General features: G+C 38.0%; 1 long non-coding RNA gene across 1 annotated transcript in view; it reads left to right on the top strand.

Annotated features, from left to right (window-relative positions):
• The window catches only part of LOC309659421, a 42420-nt gene that overhangs the window by 7545 nt on the left and 12966 nt on the right, over positions 1 to 21909 (top strand). Inside the window, exon 1 of the long non-coding RNA XR_014262793.1 lies at positions 1 to 21909. This exon is cut by the window's left edge and continues 7545 nt beyond it. This is a non-coding gene — a long non-coding RNA (uncharacterized lncRNA).

Raw genomic sequence — 21909 nt, 5'->3', positions numbered from 1 at the left:
TTGCTTAAAGCCAAGAACCAGAACTGACATGGAACTCTTTGGATCTTAGGGCTTCAATTCCCTGCATAACCTATTGGTCTTACTTCAGCCCCCTGGGGTCATATGGAGCAAGTCTATCCTCTCTTCCACATGAGTTCTTCCTAAATCTGATGACAGCTCTCCAACCTATCCTAACCTTTTCCCTCCCTAGGCTAAATGCCCCATGTTCCTTTGGGCACTCCTCATTTCACATGAGCTGGATTGCTTCACCAGCCTGGACACTTTTTCCAAGGGTGATAGGCTGTTCACATTCAGACCTTTGTGACTCAATAAATATTTGTTGAATGAGTGAATTGCACAAATTTAAAGTTTTACTTTTGGCTATACTACCTTCTGTAGAAAACAGTCATTCATTTCTGTTTTTTTCATGCAAAGACTGTGTTATAGTTAAGGTGCTGGCTCAGCTACTGAAACAGAAGTCAAAATAACAGGGACTTAAATAAGATGGCTTATTTCTCTCACATGGAAAAGTCTAAATGTAAGTAGGGCTGGAGACCCAGGCTCTTTCTAGACTTTTGCTTTCCATTTACAGCACATGACTTCTGTCTTGTGGTCTAGCCTGGCCATTCCTGCTGCCAGTCTATGTTCAAGTTCCAGAAGGAAGGGAAAAAGTAGACTTGGGATGTTCCTTTAAGGGAATGTTCTGGAAGTTGCCCCCATCATGTCCACTCCTTTTTTATGGGTCAGAACTTAGTCTTATGGCCTTCCTTTGCCTTCAAGGGGGGCTGGGAAATGTAGCTTTTGCTGGGAGAGACTGGTAAACTAATAGTTTCAACCATGGACCATATAATGCAATTTGGAGATCTTCCAATAGACTAAGTATAATGAGATGCTACACGAGTCACAGGTGGTTAATTGTAACTTTCTTATACTCAGTGTTGGGTATTTTGCAAGTGATTATCAGGCCAGAGTTACTCTGAGTAGAGTTTTAGGTAAATTGGATTTTGTGGACTTAACAGGGGACATACCTTGGACCAGTACTTATAACCCAAAAGTCAGAACTACACTGGAAATTTCCTCTAATTGAGACAACCAAGCAGCTATTTCTTTTTAAAATAAATCCCGTGAGTTTGCTTCATACGAAGAGTTTAATATCTTTTCAGGCATATTAGATAGTATTCTTTTGGTTACAAATAATAGAAACTGACTCTGTTTTGTTCAGAAGGGAGAGATGAATTACTATTAGTGTACCAGATGTCTCCCAAGCCTCAAGGCAATGTGCAGCTGACCAGGCTTCTGGAACAGACTAGAACCCGATGCTCTCCATCTTTTGTTTCTGTTTCTCTGCCATCAGCTTAATTCTTCTCTCTCTAAAAGGACCCTTTTTTTCTGCACTCCAGTCTCCAAAAGTAGACGATAGCTATTCCCAGTTCCGTGGTCTACATATGATCCTTCTAGCCACCTAGATATAGTCTGAGGCTCTCTTTCAACTGGCACTCTTACTAGCCTTGCTTAGGTTAGTGGTTACCCTGGGCCAATAGTCAAGTCTAAATAGTGGGTCAAATCATATCATTACAACAGCGAGATACCTCTGAACCCTGTAGATTTGGAGGTTTATGGGTGCAGAGAAACAGTATGCAGCAAAGAGGACAGGCACCCCAATAGGCATCTTCTCCACCCATGTGTGTTTGGAGGGTTGTCATAAGCAGAACAAAATTTAGAAATATAGCTGTGTGATCTATGTCACTGAGACAGGCTAGAAACATGATGTAATGGGGTTAGGGGAGAAACTGAGTCTTCCTCAAGACTTTTTTGGTTGTAAGTAACAAAACCCATCCAAAGGCTCATAAACATGGCACTTGAGATTTTTAATATCTGAAGAAGGCTTTTATGTGCAGAGGATCACCTATAGCTACTTGTTTTAGTTAATATTCAAGTTGTTAAAGTTGTAATGTTTTTTGACATCCTTGGTACTTATTTATCTTACATTCCTAGTACTTATTTATCTTATAACTGGAATTGGTACCTTTTGGCTACCTTCATCCAGTTCAACTCCCCCCAACACTCACCCCTGGTAACCACAAGTCTGGTCTTTTTGTCTACGAGTTTGTTTGTTTGTGAGGTATAATTGACCTACAAAACTATGTTATTTCCTGTTACACAACACAGTGATTTGATATTTCTACCTATTTCAAAATGATCATCATAAGTCTAGTTATGATCTATCACCATACAAAGATATTGCATAATTATTGACTTTATTCTCCACACTGTACATTTTATACCTGTGACTCATTTATTTTGCAACTGGAAGTTTGTACCTCTCACCTATTTCTTTCCTCCCTCACCCCCTCCCCTCTGGCAACGACCTGTTTGTTCTCCATAACTCTGTTTCTGTTTTGTTATGTCTGTTCATTTGCTTTGTTTTTTTAGATTCCACATATAAGTGAAACCATGCTGCATTTGTCTTTCTCTGCCTGATTTATTTCACTTAGCATAATACCCTCTAGGTCCATCCATGTTGTCACAAAAGGCAAGATTTCATTCTTTTTATGGCTGAGTAATATTTCACTATATATATAGTGAAATATATATATATATATATATATATATATATATATATATATATATATACACACACACACACACACCGTATCTTCTTTATCTATTCATCTATTGGTGGGCACTTGCTTGCTTCCATATCTTGGCTATAAACAATGCTATAATGAACATAGGGGTGCATATATCTTTTTTTAAAATTTTTAATAGGTCTTTATTAGAATATAATTGCTTCACAATACTGTGTTAGTTTCTGTTGAACAACAAAGAGAATCAGCCATATGCATACACACATCCCCATAACCCCTCCCTCTTGAGCCTCCCTCTCATCCTCCCTATGCCACCCCTCTAGGTCATCGCAAAGCACCAAGCCAATCTCCCTGTGCTATGCTGCTTCTTCCCACCAGCCAACTATTTTACATTCCGTACTGTATATATGTCAATGCTACTCTCATTTCACCCCAGCTCTTCTCTCCCACCCCATATCCTCAATTCTATTTTCTATGTCTATCTCTTTATTCCTGCCCTGCAACTGGGTTCATCAGTACCATTATTTTTTTTTTTTAAGATTCCATATATATGCGTTAGCATACGGTATTTGTTTTTCTCTTTCTGACTTACTTCACTCTGTGTGACAGACTCTAAGTCCATCCACCTCACTACAAATAACTCAATTTCGTTTCTTTTTATGGCTGAGTAATATTCCATTGTACAAATGTGCCACATCTTCTTTATCCATTCATTTGTTGATGGACATTTAGGTTGGTTCCATGTCCTGGCTATTGTAAATAGTGCTGCAATGAACATTGTGGTGCATGTCTCTTTTTGAATTATGGTTTTCTCAGGGTATATGCTCAGTTGTGGGATTGCTGGGTCATATGGTAGTTCTATTTTTAGTTTTTTAAGGAACCTCCATACTGTTCTCCATAGTGGCTGTATCAATTTACATTCCCACCAACAGTGCAAGAGGGTTCCCTTTTCACCACACCCTTTCCAGCATTTATTGTTTCTAGATTTTTTGATAATGGTCATTCTGACTGGTGTGAGGTGATACCTCATTGTAGTATTGATTTGCATTTCTCTAATAATTAGTGATGTTGAGCATCTTTTCATATGCCTCTTGGCCATCTGTATGTCTTCCTTGGTGAAATGTCTATTTAGATCTTCTGCCCATTTTTTAACTGGCTTGTTGGTTTTTTTGCTATTGAGCTCCATGAGTCATTTGTAAATTTTGGAGATTAATCCTTTGTCTGCTGTTTCATTTGAAAATATTTTCTCCCATTCTGAGGGTTGTCTTTTTGTCTTGTTTATGGTTTCCTTTGCTGTGCAAAGCTTTTAAGTTTATTGAGTCCATTTGTTTATTTTTGTTTTTATTTTCGTTACTCTAGGAGGTAGGTCAAAAAAGATCTGGCTGTGGTTTATGTCAAAGAGTGTTTTTCCTATGTTTTCCTCTAAGAGTTTTATAGTGTCTGGTCTTATATTTAAGTCTTTAATCCATTTGGAGTTTATTTTTGTGTATGGTGTTAGGGAGTGTTCTAATTTCATTCTTTTACATGTGGCTGTCCAGTTTTCCCAGCACCACCTATTGAAGAGGCTTTCTTTTCTCCATTGTATGTTCTTGCCTCCTTTGTCATAAATAAGGTGCCCATATGTGTGTGGGTTTATCTCTGGGAATTCTATCTTGTACCATTGATCTATATTTCTGTTTTTGTGCCAGTAGCATACTGTCTTGATTACTGTAGCTTTGTAGTATAGTCTGAAGACAGAGAGCCTGATTCCTCCAGCTCCATTTTTCTTTCTCAAGATTGCTTTGGCTATTTGGGGTCTTTTGTGTTTCCATACGAATTGCAAAGTTTTTTGTTCTAATTCTGTGAAGAATGCCATTGGTAGTTTGATAGGGATTGCACTGAGTCTGTAGATTGTTTTAGGTAGTATAGTCATTTTCACAATATTGATTCTTCTAATCCGAGAACGTGGTATATTCCTCCATCTGTTTATGTCATCTCTGATTTCTTTCATCAGTGTTTTATAGTTTTCTGCGTACAAGTCTTTTGCCTCCTTAGGCAGGTTTATTCCTAGGTATTTTACTCTTTTTGTTGCAATGGTAAATGGGAGTGTTTCCTTAATTTCTCTTTCTGATTTTTTGTTGTTGGTGTATAGGACTGCCAGAGATTTCTGTGCATTGATTTTGTATCCTGCAACCTTACCAAATTCACTGATTAGTTCTAGTAGTTTTCTAGTGGCATCTTTAGGATTTTCTATGTATAGTATCATGTCATTGGCAAACAGTGACAATTTTACTTCTTCTTTTCCAATTTGTATTTTTTTATTTCTTTTTCTTCTCTGATTGCTGTGGCTAGGACTTCAAAAACTATGTTGAATAATAGTGGTGAGAGTGGACATCCTTGTCTTGTTCCTGATCTTAGTGGAAATGCTTTCAGTTTTTCACCACTGAGTATGATGTTTGCTGTGGGTTTGTCATATATGGCCTTTATTATGTTGAGGTAGGTTCCCTCTATGCCCATTTTCTGGAGTTTTTATCATAAATGGGTGTTGAATTTTATCAAAAGCTTTTTCTCTGTCTATTGAGATGATCATATGATTTTATTCTTCAATTTGTTAATGTAGTGTATCATGTTGATTGATTTGTGGGCATTGAACCATACTTGCATCCCTGAGATAAATTCCACTTGATCATTGTGCATGATCCTTTTAATGTATTGTTGAATTCAGTTTGCTAATATTTCATTGAGAATTTTTGCATCTATTTTCATCACTCATATTGACTTGTAATTTTTTTTTTTGGTGATGTCTTTGTCTGATTTTGGTACCAGGGTGATGGTGGCCTTGTAGAATGAGTTTGAAAGCATTCCTTCCTCTGCAATTTTTTGGAATAGTTTTGGAAGGATAGGTGTTAACACTTCTCTAAATGTTTGGTGGAATGCAGGGTTGTTAAAATGCATTCGAACTTAAGAGATCATATTATAGTCATATAATAATCATATATATGATTACTTAAAGTTTTACATATATAAACCTATGGTAACCACAAACCCAAACTCTATAATAGATACATACACAAAAAAGAGGAATCCAAGCATAACACTAAAGATAATCATAAATCACAGGGAAGAGTGCAAAAGAAGAAGAAAGAAACAAAAAACAGCCCTAAAACATTTAACAAAATGGCAATAGGTACATGCCTATCAATAATTAATTTAAATGTCAAATGCTCCAATCAAAAGACATAGAGTGGCTGAATGGATAGAAAAATAAGATCCATATATGTGTTCCCTACTAGAAACTCACTTCAGATCTAAAAATAGACACAGGCTGAAGGTGAGAAGATGGAAAAGGTGTTCTATACAAATGGAAGTTAAAAGAAAGCTGGAGTAGCAATACTTGTATCAAACAAAATACACTTTAGGGACTTCCCTGGCAGTCCAGTGGTTAAGACTCTGAACTTCCACTGCAGGGGATGCGGGTTCAATCCCTGGTCAGGGAACTAAAGTCCTGCATGCCTCACAGTGCAGCCAAAAAAAAAAAAAACATTTTAAAACAAAGACTGTTACAAGAGACAAAGAAAGACATTACATAATCATCAAGGGATCAATCCAAGAAAAAGATATAACAGTTGTAAATATATATGCACCTAACATAGGAGCACTTAAAATCATAAAGCAAATATTAACAAACGTAAAGTGAGGAAATGACAGTAACATAGTAATAGTACAGTACTTTAACACCCTACTTACATCAATGGACAGATCATCCAGGCAGAAAAATCAATAAGGAAACACTGGCTTTAAACAACATATTAGATCAAATAGACTTAATAAAGATATATAGAACATTCCATCCAAGGGCAGCAGAATACACATTCTTTTCACGTGCTCATGGAATATTCTCCAGGATAGATCACATGCTAGGCCACAAAACAAGTCTCAGTAATTTTTAAGAAAATTGAAATCATATCAAGCATCTTTTCCAAGCACAACACTGTGAGACTAGAAATCAACTATAAGAAAAAACTGCAAAACACAAACAACTGGAGGCTAAACAATATGTTACTAAACAAGCAATGGTTCACTGAAGAAATCAAAGAAAAAAATTTGAAAATACCTGGAGAGAAATGAAAATAAAAACACAATGATCCAAAATCTAGGGGACACAGCAAAAGCAGTTCTAAGAGGGAAGTTTGTAGCAATACAAGCCTACCTCAGAAAACAATAAAAATCCCAAATAAATAACTTAACCTTACACTTAAGGAACTAGAAAAAAAAAAAGAACAAACAAAAAACAAAGTTAGTAGAAGGAAAGAAATCATAAAGATCAGAGCAGAAATAAATAAAATAGAGACTAAAAAACAATAGAAAAGATCAATGAAATTAAGAGCCAGTTCTTCAAAAAAATAAACAAAATTGATAAACCTTTAGCCAGACTCTTCAAGAAAAAAAGAGAGGGCCCAAATCAATAAAATGAAAAAAGAGAAGTTACAACTGACACAAAGGATCAAGAGATTACTACAAACAATTATATGTCAATAAAAATGGACATCCTAGAAGAAATGGACAAATTCCTAGAAATGTACAATCTCCCAGGACTGAACCAGGAAGAAATAGAAAATATGAACAGACTAATTACCAGTAATGAAATTGAATCAGTGATTTTTAAAACTCCAAACAACAAAAGTTCAGGGCCAGATGACTTCACCAGTAATATTTTTTTAAAGATTGTTTCTTTAGAGCTATTTTAGATTCACAGGAAAATTGAACAGAAGGTACAGAGATTTCTCATGCACTCCCTGCCCCCACACATACACAGCCTCCACCACAGCCAACATCCCCCAGCAGAGTAGTACATTTGTTACAATTGATGAACCTACAATGACACATCATCACCCAAAGTCCATAGTGTACATTAGAGTTCACTCCTGGTATTGTACGTTCTATGGGTTTGGACAAATGTATAATGACATGTTTTCACTGTTGTAGTATAGTACAGATTATTTTCAGTTCTCTAAAAACCCTCTATGCTCCACCTATTCATCCTTTCCTCCCCACTAACCCCTGACAATCATTGATCTTTTTACTCTCCCCATAATTTTACCTTTTCCAGAATGTCATGTAATTGAAATAATATAGTACGTAGCCTCTTTAAATACAATACTAAAGGCATAATCTATAAAAGAAAGAACAACTCAATGGTAAAATAGGCCAAAGATCTTAACAGACACCCCACCAAAGAAGATATACACATGGCAAATAAGCATATGAAAACGTGCTCCACATCATAGGTCATCAGGAAAATGCAAATTAAAACAATAGTAAGATATCACAACACACATATTAGAATGGTCAAAATCCAGAACACTGACAACACCAAATGTTGGTGAGGATATGGAGCCACAGGAACTATCATTACTGGTGGGAACGCAAAATGGTACAGCCAGTATGGAAGACAGTCTGGTGATTTCTTACAAAACTAAACATACTCTTAACATACGATCCAGTAGTCATACTCCTTGGTATTTACCCAAAGGAGTTAAAAACTTATGTCCACACAAAAACCTGCACATGGATGTTTATAGCAGCTTTATTCATAATTGCCAAAACTTGGAGCAACTAAGGTATCCTTCAGCAGGTGAACGAATGAAGAAACTATGAAATGTGGAATAAAATGGAGTCGCTTATGTCAAAGGGTTTTAAAATGGGGCAGAGAGAACATTAAGAAGAGCAAACATACACATCCTCCCCAGGTGGAGCCATGAACTTTCGAACTAGGCCGACACTAAATATTCAAAGCACTCTGCAAGAGCACCTGCAACTTGTCACAGTAATGAACTTTTTCTTCTCTCTAGCGATAGACTTAGCAGTCAATTTTGTTTAGCCAAGACTAGCTTCTGCCTGCAACTCCAATTAAAATTCTTCGTAATCCAAACCTATCTTCTTTGCCTTTAAAAGCCCCTGACTTTTATTCCGTAGTGGGACACTGTTTGGGTTGCTACCTGAATTTGTGTGTCCCGAATTGCAATTCTTCAATCCCAAATAAACGCCTTTTGCTTGATTATTGCCTCCTAAGTTTATTTAGTTGACAAAACTATGGTACATCCAAACAATTTGATATTATTCAGCAATAAAAAATAAATGGGCTATCAAGCAATGAAAAGACACAGAGGAAACTTAAATGCATGTTACTAAGTATAAGAAGTCAATCTGGAAAGTTTTAACATTTTAAAACCTAGGGTTTTTGTAACCCTTTATGTTTAACTCACAATCTTATTCTTAATTATGTGCAGTAGTTTTTATATAACAATAATATTAATTGCTTTCATTTTCTCTGATTAATGTTGAATTGATTCTTAAGTTTAACATAGTAAGTCTTCCTAAATAATTAACCCTATTTATAAACTTATTATTTAGTTTCTTGAAACATTTTAAGTGCATTTAAAATTAAAATATATCTGTTTCTCTAAAACACTTCACACGCCTGCCATGGCAAACTTATAAAACTGACAAGTGAAATCTTTCTAAGCCTTTAAGCAATAACTGAAATTTAATAAATCTAGTGAATGAAGTTTCTTAAGACTCAAGGTGGATGACTGCCAAATATTTTCCAGTGTTAATTCTCCCATTTTTTCCCTTTACCTAAAACCCCTGAGTTTTAGCTGGACACATGTCCACCCAACAGTAGGCTACATTTTACAGCTAGTTGTGGCCATGTGTCTAAGCTGGGCCAATAAGATATAAGCAGATATGATGTGTGTGCTTCTTTAAGACACTTGCTCTGGACTCTCTCCTTTCCTACTTCCCTTGGATTTGGTGGTGTGCCAACATCATCCAGGCTGATGAAGATAACACCTTAGGCCATGGCAGAGCCAAAGTAGAGAAGGAGCCAATTCCCTAGAAGACCTCACATAGCAAAGCTGCTTGGCCCACAGCTCTGGACCACTCACCACTTGACTGTTACAGGAGCATGAAGTAAACTCCTATCATTTTTGAGCCATTGTAATTTTGGGTTAGATTGTACCCCGATGATACAACTTCCAAAGACTGTCCCTAAGCTTAATTAACTATATACTCTTAAGCATTTCAAATTAAAATCACAAGTCTAATATGCCAGGTTTTCTAATATGTTAGATTTTCTTCAATGTTTCAAGGTTCTTTAAATAACACACAGATTATGATGATTAAAAACTTATTTCTAACCTTACTGCAAAAGGAATGCTATACAGTTGACCCTTGAACAATACAGGGGTTAGGGGCACTGATCCCTCCTGTAGTTGAAAAATCATGTATAACTTGACTCCCCCAAGACTTAACTACCAATAGCCTACTATCGACTAGAAGCCTTACTGATAACATAAAAAATAGTTGATACACATATTTTGTATGTTATATGTACTATATACCATATTATTACAATAAAGTAACCTAGAGAAAAGAAAATTTTATTAAGAAAATCGTAAGGAAAAGAAAATACATTTACAGTTCTGTATTGCATTTATGATACCATAAATTTACGTCATCTGTTTACAAAATGAATTGTTTGTCATCAGTAGTGTCTTCAATGATACAAAACACTGTAGATGTTATATGTATTACTAAACCTAGATATCAAAAATGAAAAGATAATGTGAAACAAAAATTCATATTTATTTACAGGTATAACGATTCATGCATTGATAACAAAGATGCAGCAATATGATTGCCTTATTATAGCCTAGTGTAATCGATATGCGATTGCCTCATGATAGCCTATCTTATACACTAATGCACGAATTGTTATAAAATATCTATGGTATACAGTATTATAACCATGTTCATAATACAGTATTAGAAACATTGTTACATTTTAAAAAACACTTTCCTGTGATGATAGGCTGATATGCACTTTCTCCAATTACAAGGGAGAGAGGCATACTATATGGTAATGTAATTCTTTGGAAGCAAAGTTGTAAGGCAGTAAGAAAACTAACGTATTATTAATTTTACATTCACTATCACTCACCTTATGCTGATGTAAGGATACGCTATCCACTTCAATACAAGTTTTGCCCACGATGTTCTACATGATAAATACTTCCATGATGATGGCACAAAAACGTCTCACACAGTTCTTGATGTACAGTTACCAGATTTTTACACAAAGACACTCACACATACACAAAAGATATGTTTATGAACTGTATGGCATGATGATTATTTACTATTCATAAGTGGAAGTGGATCGTCATAAAAGTCTTCATCCTCATCGTCTTCATGTTGAATAGGCAGAGGAGTAGGAGGAAGAGGAGGGTTGGTCCTGCTGTCTCAGGATGGCAGAGGTGGAAGAGGTGGAGGAGGGGGAAGGGGAGGCAGGAGGAGGAGGCACACTTTGTGTAACTTTACAAAAATATATCATAACTTCTGTCTGACTCCTTTGCTTTTTCATTTCTCTAAAAGTATTTCTACATGGTACCAATCCTTCTTCCACTGTTTGCTTTAGTTTCAGTGTCCATATCATAAAAGGGTCCATGTTGTTAAAGAGGTCAAAAGCAGTCTTGAATAATCGGAACTCTTCTGCCAGATTGTCTGATGTCAATTTGTTTTCTGGCACTGTCTTTTCTACGTCTTCTTCCTCATCATCTGGCACTGGTTTGGAAGCGCTCATCTCGATCAAGTCATCTTCTGTTAATTACTCTGGTGTGGTGTCTATTAGCTCTTGAACTTCTCCAAGACCCATATCTTGAAACCCTTCACCCTCACATTTTTTTTTCCATGTCCACAATCTTTTTCATGATTTCCTTGATTGGCTCCGTTGTAAATCTTGTGAAGTCACGTGCAACATCTGGACACAGTGTTCTCCAGCAGGAATTCATTGTTTCGGGCTTGATGGCTGTCACAGCTTTTCTACAAAAACAATGGCATCTTCAATGATGTAATCCTTCCAGGTGCCCTTCATGATGTTCTCTCTATCGGGGTTCTCTTTCATAGCATTGACAATCTTTTCCATAGAGTACCAGGTATAATGATCCTTAAAGGTTCTTATGATCTAGAGGCTGAATTAGAAATATTGTGTTTGGGGGCAAGTAGACCACTTCAGTGCCTTCGGTGTTGAACTCATGGGGTTCTGAGTGGCTGGGAGCATTGTTCAATAACAAAAGAATTTTAAAAGGCAGTCCCTTACTGGCAAGGTACTTCCTGACTTTAGGGATAATGCATCCATGAACCAATCCAGAAAAAGGGTTGTTGTTGTTCAAGCCTTCTTGTACAACCAGCAGTCCTGATCATAAACCCAGCTGCATTTGCACAGAACAGTAGAGCTAGCCTGTCACTTCCTGCCTTAGATCTTGGTGCTCACTTCTCTTCCTTACTAATAAATGTCCTTTGTGGCTTTTTTTTTTTTTTTTTTTTTTCCAGAATAGGGCACTTTCACCTGCATTTAAAACCTGTTCTGGCAAGTTTCTTTCTGCTCAATGATTTTCTTAATGGCAACTGGGAACTCATCTGCCTCTTGGTCAGCAGAAGCTGCTTCTCCTGCTATCTTGAACTTTTTTGAGCCAAATCTCTTTCTAAAATTATCAAACCATTCTTTGCTGGCATTAAATTCTCCTGTTTTAGATCTTTCACTTTCCTTTTGCTTTAAGTTGTCATATAATGACTATGCTTTTCCTCAAATCACATTAGAGTCTGTAGGCATGCCTTTCTTATAGCAATCCTGCCCCCACACAATAGCTGCATTTTCAATACGAGATAAAAAGGTACTTCACAGAAGCTCAAGGTTTTCACACCTATTGGAGTAGCTGCAGCAATGCTTACATGAATTTCTTTTTCTTTTTTTACAATGGTCCTTACATTGGATTCATTTATCTTGAAATGGTGGGCAACTGCCTCTTCTGTGGCACATGTCAAGCAATTCAACTTTTTCTTGTTAATGTCATGGCTTTTTTCTGCTTCTTGGGAGAACTTCCAGCATCACTAGTGGCACTTCGTATGGGTCCCAGGGTGTTATTCAAGGTTTATGGTATTGCACTAAACACAATGAAAAGTAAGGAAGAACCGTGAGAGGTCACTTTTTACTTTGAAACACAATTTACTGGAGAGAGGAACTGCTCACTCGGAAATGATGAGCATCACACTGCATTTTAAGTAGATATCACAACACTTGAAACACTGCCAAACAACGGAAGGTGGCTACAAATTGTTACAGTAGCGCAGTATGTACTACAGTTAACTTTATGCAGTTATGATTTAATACATCTTTAATGCGTCTTTACATTTGTTTACATTTCTCTTGGCAGTAAATGGCACCATGTATGATCTGTAAGTGTTTGTGTGCATGTTTTGATAAATTTAACTTTTTTAATAGACTTGTGTTTATTTTATGGTAATAAATGATAAAATGGACTAGCATCTATGTATATTTTATGCATTCATGACTTACCTTTTTCTTTCTTTCTTTTTTTTTTTTATATTTCTAGGCTACGCAATTTGTCTGTGAGTTTTTTCAAATTGTTGCAAGTCTCAAAAAAATTTTCCGATATATTTATTGAAAAAAAATCTGCATATAAGTGGACCAGCCCAGTTCAAACCTGTGTTGTTCAAGGTCAACAGTATTTCATGGGATCTAAGATATCTTCAATTATAAGATTCATCATTATTTTATAATATCATTAAAGAAGAAGTACCACCATTTACAGTTGTATGACACCATTGATTGCAGAATGCACTACAATTTGCAAGATGTTAAAATCGATAAAATATAGCAATACTCTGGTCTTGATTTAGCTCATTTTATGTTCTGATCTCCACATTTTCCTGGGGTTTCAAAGTTACTTACCCAACAACCAAGAGGAGGATATTTGCTATCTTGGGCCAACTTGGTCTAGCTGTGAGAGATTCAGCATCCTGAAGTAGTTACAGATTCAAGTTCTTGATAGAGAAGTGAAGACTGGCAGTGGATATGGGTGCATGGTACTTCCAGAATGATCCTGCCTGGGCAGCTGTGAATACTGGGGTTGGGAAACTAGAGTTGGACTCTATCTCCTGTGTCAAGAGGAATCTCTGTGCCTACACTCTTCACCTGGAATTTCATTTCATAACATTGCATCATGTGTTTTCTGGGTGGCTTCCAAGTTTCTCCTTTAAACTATTTTAATTGAAGCCTCTTTCAACTTTCTATCACCTGATTTGAGTAGACACACCCTATAAATACATGCAGGCTCAAACCCACACACAGACAGCAGATTGCAGCTAATCTCTTATCTGCAAAATTAGGGTTAATTGAATGCTGTCTGCAACACTCTTTTTATGTCTTTGCCTATCTCAATGGCCATCATTTTGTAGTTATTACAATGAAAAAGCAAAAAACAGGAACTTACTAAAGGATTCCAGAGTATATCCTGGAATATAATCTGGAACAGGATGTGAGGCTGAGGTTCCTGAAGAAATAGATGTGACAATTTTGGTGTCTCCAGAACTACGTGTATCTGTCTCTGCTCTGCTCTAGAAGTATCTTGTCTCTCTGTTTCTCCACCCCCACTGTGGAAGATGGCTGGCCCATAGCCTGACTGCCCTGAGGACACATGTGCTGAGTTCAAATGACTGCTGACATTGACCATCACCTTTGGTCTGAAGAAGGAATCTCACTTGAGATCCACCTTAGAAGGTGCATCCACCCTGAATCCAAGAGAGTGTGGCCATGAAGGACAAATGCTTGGTTCTCAGGGAAGAGTTGTCCTCAGAGGAGATCTCACCAAAGGTGGCTGTTTGGGGGCAGTAAAGCTTGCTGGTAAACGGTACGGAGCCAAAGCCAGACTTCCTGGATCCAAACACATGGTCCCATGGCTTAATGATTTTGTGACCTTGACTAAGTAATTGAATTCTCTGGGCCTCAATTTCTCCATCTGTAACATAATCATACCTAAGGCATAGGACTGTGGTGAGGATTACACGGTAGTACGTGGAAAGCATGAGGAAACCTGCCTGCCATGTGGGAAGTGTTTAACAACTGTTTGCTGTGTATTCTGATTGAAAAAACAGACAAGTAAACAGATGGAGGTTGCATGAACTTGCTCCCCACCTCAGGTGCTAGAATTATTGCATTCATTAATAAATTTATCTCTCTCTATATCTATCTAAATCAGATCTTCCGGTTTGGCTCCCACCTACCAAACCTGACAAGAGATTCCATCTCAGTCATGATTTGCCCCCTGGGATGTTCGTTCTCCATCTAGAACAAAGTGATGCATCCAAAGATAGGGGACTCCGTCCCTCCAGGCCAAGCACGAGTGTGGGATTCACTGATGGACTCGCCGTGGAGTGGTCACTATACTTGCTGGGGACTGGACACAATGACAACCAAAACCACACACCTTTCTGCCTCTTGAAAAACTTAACAGGTAAAATCAGTGAGGCTTGTTGACTGAGTGGGTGTGGAGGGGGAGCGGAAGGTGTCAGCAGTGACTTCTGGGCTGTGGTTCTCTGTCACTGGATGGGTACTAGAGACATTTAGGGAGACGATGTGAGAGGGAAATCACAATTTTTGTTTAGGGCAGGAAACAGGAAGTTTGGTAGTGTATAGAATCAGGCTGCCCGGGTTCCAGCCCAGCTCTCCGCTCACCAGCTGCACATCAGGCAAGCCCCTTAACCTCTTTATCAGGTTTCTTCTCTGAAAATGAGGAAAGTACTGTTGTGAAGATTAAATTAGTTTATACACGTAAAGCATCTAAAAGGGTGCCTGGTTCTATAAGTGTCAGCGTGTAGTACATAATGGGTCTGCGGTGCCTTTGAGACATCAGCGGGATGCAGGCTCTCCAGAGCAGGGGCTTAGTCTAATTGCTGTTGATCCTGGTCCTTGATACAACGCCTGACACGAAGAGGGCACTCAATAAATATTTGTTGGCAGTAAAAGGTAGGATTTCGTCGACGGGGTGGACTGTGGGTATCAACCTGCGAGTCCCTGTATGGGTGGTACCCAAGCCTTTAGCTCAGGGGAGCCCCCAGGGACAGAGACTAGAGAAAAAAGAAGAGCCTCAAACTTGGGGCCTTGGGTTCCATTTGGGACACAGGTCTCTGCCATTTCTGTCCCCATGTACCCTCCCCCTAGGGAGTCCCTTCAGCATCATTCCCCTCAGGGGGCCTGAATCAAAAACGTTCTAGGAGGAACTCAAAGGCAGTTCAAACCTTCGGATAAATGTTGACCTCTCCATCCTAGTGTCGAGTGGAAAAGGGTGACATTCTCCTTTCCTGGGTCCACAGTTGTGCAAAACAACAACACTGCAACATCATCGGTGTTTTATCTCCCTAATAATTCATCCTGCAGAGAGTCAGCTATAACACAGCCTGGCTGTCCTGTTCCTGTAGTCTAGCCCCTATTTTACTGCGCCATCCAGTACCCCCTCCCTCACCTCCCTCTACTCCCATCTGCACCTCTCAGGTACCAGAGACTGGTCTCTGCCACCGCTGGTGTGCCTTCCTGGGCCAGCTGTCAGCCGGCTTGCCTCTCCAGAGTCTCCCAGAGGGGACCTGCCCCTACCCCATGACACCATCCCCCTGCCTTTGATGGAGTTATTTCCCTATGGCCTGGGAGTCTACTCTTGGTGCACCAGGGTGGGACATTAACTAGAGTGGCCACAGGAGGCTGAGTGCCCCACCCTCATGAGCCTACCTACCGGGGGCTTCATGACTAGGGTCAGGGACAGGCTGTGAGAATGGCCCTCAAGAACTTTCCGGTAGCTTCCCCTGCTCACCGTGTGCTACTCTTTAAAACTTGTGTTTAATAGGTTTTGCACATTTTAAATGCCCATACCTCAGGACGGCACCCTACCTGCCCCACACCAAGGAGGGGGTGTCCATGTCTTCTTCCAACCCAGACCTCTCTTTTGGGCTCCAGGCCCACATTTTGGCTGACTATTGACGTCTCTACCAGATGTTCCAAATGCAACTCAGATTCAGGAGTCCAGCTGAATCCAGTAGCTCCCCTTTGGGTCCCATGTCCTGCAAGTGGCACCAGCAAACACCCAGGTCTTATGCCAGAAATCTGCAACCCTCTTAGCCTTGATCTTACTTCTTACTTCCCATCCAACCAGTCACCAAGTAACTCTCAAATCCATCTTATCCTTCTGAACTACCTCACTCCAGGATCCTTAAATTCACTCCCGACCACCCCTCACTGACCTGAATCTTCCTTCTTCTGCTTCCAGAGTGGTCTATCTCAAAAGTCAATCTGATCAGGTCCCCTCCCTATTTAAAACTCTAGCTGGCTCCTGGAGCAAGGGTTGCTCTGGGGTAGCATTCCAAATCCATTCACTCATTCAGCAAATATTTACGGAGGTCCTACCATCTGATAGGCACTGTGCCAGCAGTGGATATACATTGGGAAATAGAGCAGACATGGTGATATAAAATTCAGTGAAATTCAAGGTCACCTGTGAATGGCTCTCCCATACATATCCAGTTTAATCTCTCAATGCATCCCTGCCTTGTACCATACAGTTCCCCAAAAGTACCCACTTCCTTGCCTTTAATAAGTTGGTGCCTTGTATAGGCTTCCCCACTTATTTGGGTAATTATTATGTTCTTCCTAACTCAGCTGCATTCTCAGCTCCCCTTGAAAGTTTTCCCTAACACCCCACCGCAGTTCCCCTTTGTATTCACCTCCCCTTCCTCTATGCCATCAGCATCTGTTTACCTCTATAATTGCATTTACTACACAGTGTGGTGACATTGTTTACTTGCCTGTATTCTCTTTCCCACCCACACCCTGCACACACACACACACATACACACACAATTATAAGCTCCTTAAGTTAAGGGTAATTTTTATCACCCATACCCAACAATGCGTGGTACATAGTCAGCATTTGGTAAATGAACTATATACAGATAACATACATCATTCTTGTTGTTGAGTTAATATCATATTTAATGTACAGTTGAGCCTTGAATAACACAGGTTTGAACTGTGTGGGTCTGCTTATACACAATTATTTTTTCACTAAATATATTAAATATTTGGGGGAGATTTGAGACAGTTTGAAAAAACTCACAAACTGTGTAGCCAGCCTAGAAATATCTTAAAAATTAAGGAAAAGTTAGGTCTGTCATGAATGCATAAAATATATGTAGGTGTACATACAACATACAAAATATATGTTAACTGACTGTTTATGCTATCGGCAAGGCTTCTGATCAACAAGGCTATTAGTATTTAAGTTTTGGGGGAGTCAAAAGTTATACACAGATTTTCAACTGAGCAGGGGATCAGTGCCCCTAACCCCAGTGCTTTTAAAGATTCAAACTGTACTTATTTACATGATTCATTATAAATGCAAGTAACTATCTTGGACCCTTTGGATGTAACATTTCATAAACTCTGGAGGGACTAGCTTTAAGCTCACCTGTTCAGTGCCTAGTGAACAAAGTTTTCTTGAGCGTCTACCATGTGTCAGGCATCATTCTGACACTTGAGTTATGGCAAAGTTAGACAAAGTCCCTCTCCTCCTGGAGCTTGTATTCTAGTGGGGAAAGATGGACTATAAACATATAGGCAGATAGAAATCTCAGAGAGTGATAAGTGCTGTGAAGAAAACCCAAGAATAATGGGAGAGAGCATTTGGGTGGAGATGGCGGAGGGGCACTCCAAATTAGCTAGAGGGATTTGGGAAGACCTCTCTTTATCTCAACTTCCTCAACTGTGAGGTGGGAATCTTAAGAACAGCTCCAAGGATGCTTGAAGGATTGCATGAGAATATATGGAAGCAGCACTGACATTTCATAAAAAGTGTCATTATTTCAGGGTTTTAAATCAGGGAGAGAGGTGATCTAATTTTCTCTCTGAAAGGAATACTCAACTGCAGGTAGGGAATCAATTGCAAGGCCAGAAAGGGCAGCAGGGAGTCCACACAAGAGACTATTGTGATGGCAAGATGAAGCTTCTGATCCCGCCAAGTACCCTGTGATTTACTGACACTCCCCACTATAAAGGAGAGTTAGAAAATTTTCTGCTGGGTATGAAGAGCACGTCTGTGCCTGATGGGATGTTGAGAACATGTCCGTGTTTCCTGCATCTCAGGGGAATCACACAGCTGTCCTGTGTCAAGTTCTGTGGGGATCACACCTAGGCAGACGTTCACATCTGGTTCTCCGGTGTGATTGTGTCTCTAGTTCCTTTCCTGTCTCCTTGGAGTTTCACACTCGTCACTGTTTCTACGTATTTGAACGCTTAAAGTTTCAACATCCTCCCTAGAGTTTCCCAGAGTTCCTAGAAGCTCCTCTGCCACTGTTACACTTTTAAGACTTTTAAAGATTTGATGAACCGAATAAAGAAGAATGTGTGCAATTCTTAGATTAGGTAACTAAACACTCAGAAATGCACGTGTTTCTTATAAACCTGATCTACCTGCCACCTGTTAATGGTGAAGTTTTTGAATGTTATCAAGGTGAGATTGTCTTGCTATTGTCAAATACTTGCCCATTCAATGGCTGGACTGAAACATGAAAATTACAAACAGGTCTACTTCAGGGAACACAATAATACATATGTTTGTTGAATGAATGAATGAACTAATTCTTGACTAATGGCACCCCCAAGAGTGGATGGAAGAAACATCTAGGGAATATTCTGAGGCTGCTCTAGACTACCTCCATTGTGATCTTGGGTGGCTTGGCTCAAAATTCTGGGCTTGGTCCTTTCTTCCTCCCTCCCTCCCTTCCTTCTTTGTTTGTTTATTTTTAGTTATGCAAGTCATACATACAGCCCCGCCCACCCCCAGCATGCACACAGGCCTCTCCTTAGAAGTAACCACTGTTTTTAGATTTGCATAGATGCTTCTGCAATTATTTCTATGTACTGAAAAATATATGTAGGTATATTTGTACGTATGTACTATAGAAGTGCATGTATGAAGGTATATAAAAAATATCTAGTATTGTTTGTTTTGATATAAATGTATCACATTGTGTGCATCATTCTGCAATTTAATAATGGTAATAATATGTCTTCAAAAACTCTCCAATGTCGCTATGTATAAATCTACCTCATTTTGTTAAACTACTACTCAGCATCTCAGCACACCATAATTTACATGTATCTTAATGTATTTAATCATTCTTTTTTCTTTTTGTAATTGTGTGTGTGAGAGAGAGTGTGTGTGTGTGTGTGTGTGAGAGAGAGAGACAGAGAGAGAGGAGAGAGAGAGAACCCAAATACAGAAAAGAGAGAAAACAAAAATGTATAGTTTAATCATTTGAGTGAACATCTATATAACCAGTTCAAAAAATAGAATATTACCAGCAGCCTAGAAGTCTCCTCAATATCCCAATCATCATTCTTCTCTGATAAAAGTAGCCATTATCCTGATTTTTATGGAAGTCACTTCAAATTAAAAAATTTTTTTTTTACCTCCTAAGCTTATATCCCTAAACATTATAGTTTAGTTTTACTCGATTTTTGAATTTCGTATAAATGGAATCTTGCAGTATACATTCTTTTGCATTTGGTTTCTTTCCTTCAAAGTTATGTTTACAAGATTAATCCATGTTGTTCCATACAGCTGAAGTTCATTCATTTTTATTGCTTACCTTATTTTATTTTATGAATATGTTACCATTAATTTATCCATCCTACTGTTATAGGACATTTTGACTGTTTAAAGTTTGAGGCTCCTGGGAACTTTCACTGGACATTCTTGTGCATACACATGTACATGAATTTCTATTGGGCATAGATATAGGAGTGGAATTGTAGGAGCATACTGTGTGTGTGTTTTCAAAGTTAATAGGTAATGCTAAACTGTTTTTCAAAGTGGTTGCAACATTTATTCTCTAACTAGCTGTGCATGAGAGTTCTTTTTGCTTTATATCCTCATCAACACTTAGTATTATCAGTCTTTTTAATTGTAGCGATTTTGATGAATCTGTTGATTTTCACTGTGGTTTTGATTTGCACTTTTCTGATTTATAGGTATATTGGCCACTTGGATAACGTTTTTTGTGAGTTGCCCATTCAAGTTGCTTGCCTCTTTTTCTTCTAGTGTCTTTTTCTTATTGGTTTGTAAGAGTTGCTTTTTAAAAAACTTCTGAATAGTTGTTGCCCTTTCACTATGTTAATGGTATCTTTTGTTGAACAAAAATTCTTAATTTTAATAAAGTACTATTTATCAATCTTTATTTTAACGGTTAATGCATTATGTGTCCTGTTTAAGAAGGCTTTTTCTACCCCAAAGTAGGAAAAGAGTATACTTATTATCAAAGTAGGAAAAGAGTATACTATATTATCAAAGGTAGAAGGTTGGTGTTACCTTTCACATGTAGATCTAGAATCCATCTGAAATTGAATTTTATGTATGGTGTGAGATATAGGTTGAGTTTCTTTTTTTTTTTTCCATGTAGATATCCATTGTCCTGTATCATTTATTGAAGAGAGCTGTGTCAAATACCCAGGGTCCAAATATGCATGAGTCTGTTTCTAGATTTCTCTATTTTATACCATTGAAACATCTGTCTATCTATCCACTAATACACATTATTTTAATTAGTGTGATTTTATAACTTGATATCCAGTAGAGCAAATCCTTCTGCCTTATTACTCTTCTTAAGAGTGCTTTGCAGTTCTTGGCCCTTTGCATTTCAATACCTGTAGGTTCTTTTTGACACATACTATGATATTGTTTATGAATAATGAGAGTTTTATATTTTCCTTTCTAATTCATATATCTTTAATTTCCTTATCTTGTTTTTCTACATTGGCTAGGAGTTCCAGCACAACGTTGAACAGGAATAAGAGTGGACATTTGTGTCTTATTCCCATTTTCAAAGGGTAACCTTGCAACATTTCATCCAATAAGTATGATGTTTGCTATTGCTATAGTTTTTTTTTTCTAGATACCTTTTACCACATTAAGTTCTCTTCCATTCACAATTTTCTAAAAAAAAATTTTTATGGATGATAAATTTTATCAAAATATTTTTCCAAATCTCTGGGATAGTCATAGTTTATTGTTAATGTGGCAAATTACATTGATTATTTTCTAATGTTATTCTCAGAACAAATTTAATTTAATCATGATATTATCTTTTCATAATGCTGGATTTGGTTGGTCAGTGTTTGGGATTTTTGCTTGTGAGTTCTAGAGTATGATTGACTTGAATTTTCCTTTCTTGTAATGTCCTTGTCAAGTTTTGACATCAAGGTTATGCTTTCCTCATATAACAAGTTTTGGAAAATTCCTCCTTTTCTATTTTCTGGGACCATAGGTATAAGACTGATGTTATTTCTTCTCTAAATGTTTGTTTAAATTCACCATTGAAGACTTTGGGGAACAGAGTTTGACTGTGGGAAAAAGTTTTAAACAACAGATTCAGTTTCTCTAACAGTTATTCAGATAAT

Source organism: Balaenoptera physalus (genome assembly GCF_965194825.1).
Source record: "Balaenoptera physalus genome assembly, chromosome: 4".
NCBI classification, from domain to species: Eukaryota; Metazoa; Chordata; class Mammalia; order Artiodactyla; family Balaenopteridae; genus Balaenoptera; species Balaenoptera physalus.
The sequence above is the reverse complement of the archived record's forward strand: the minus strand, read 5'-3'. Positions and strand labels throughout refer to the sequence as shown.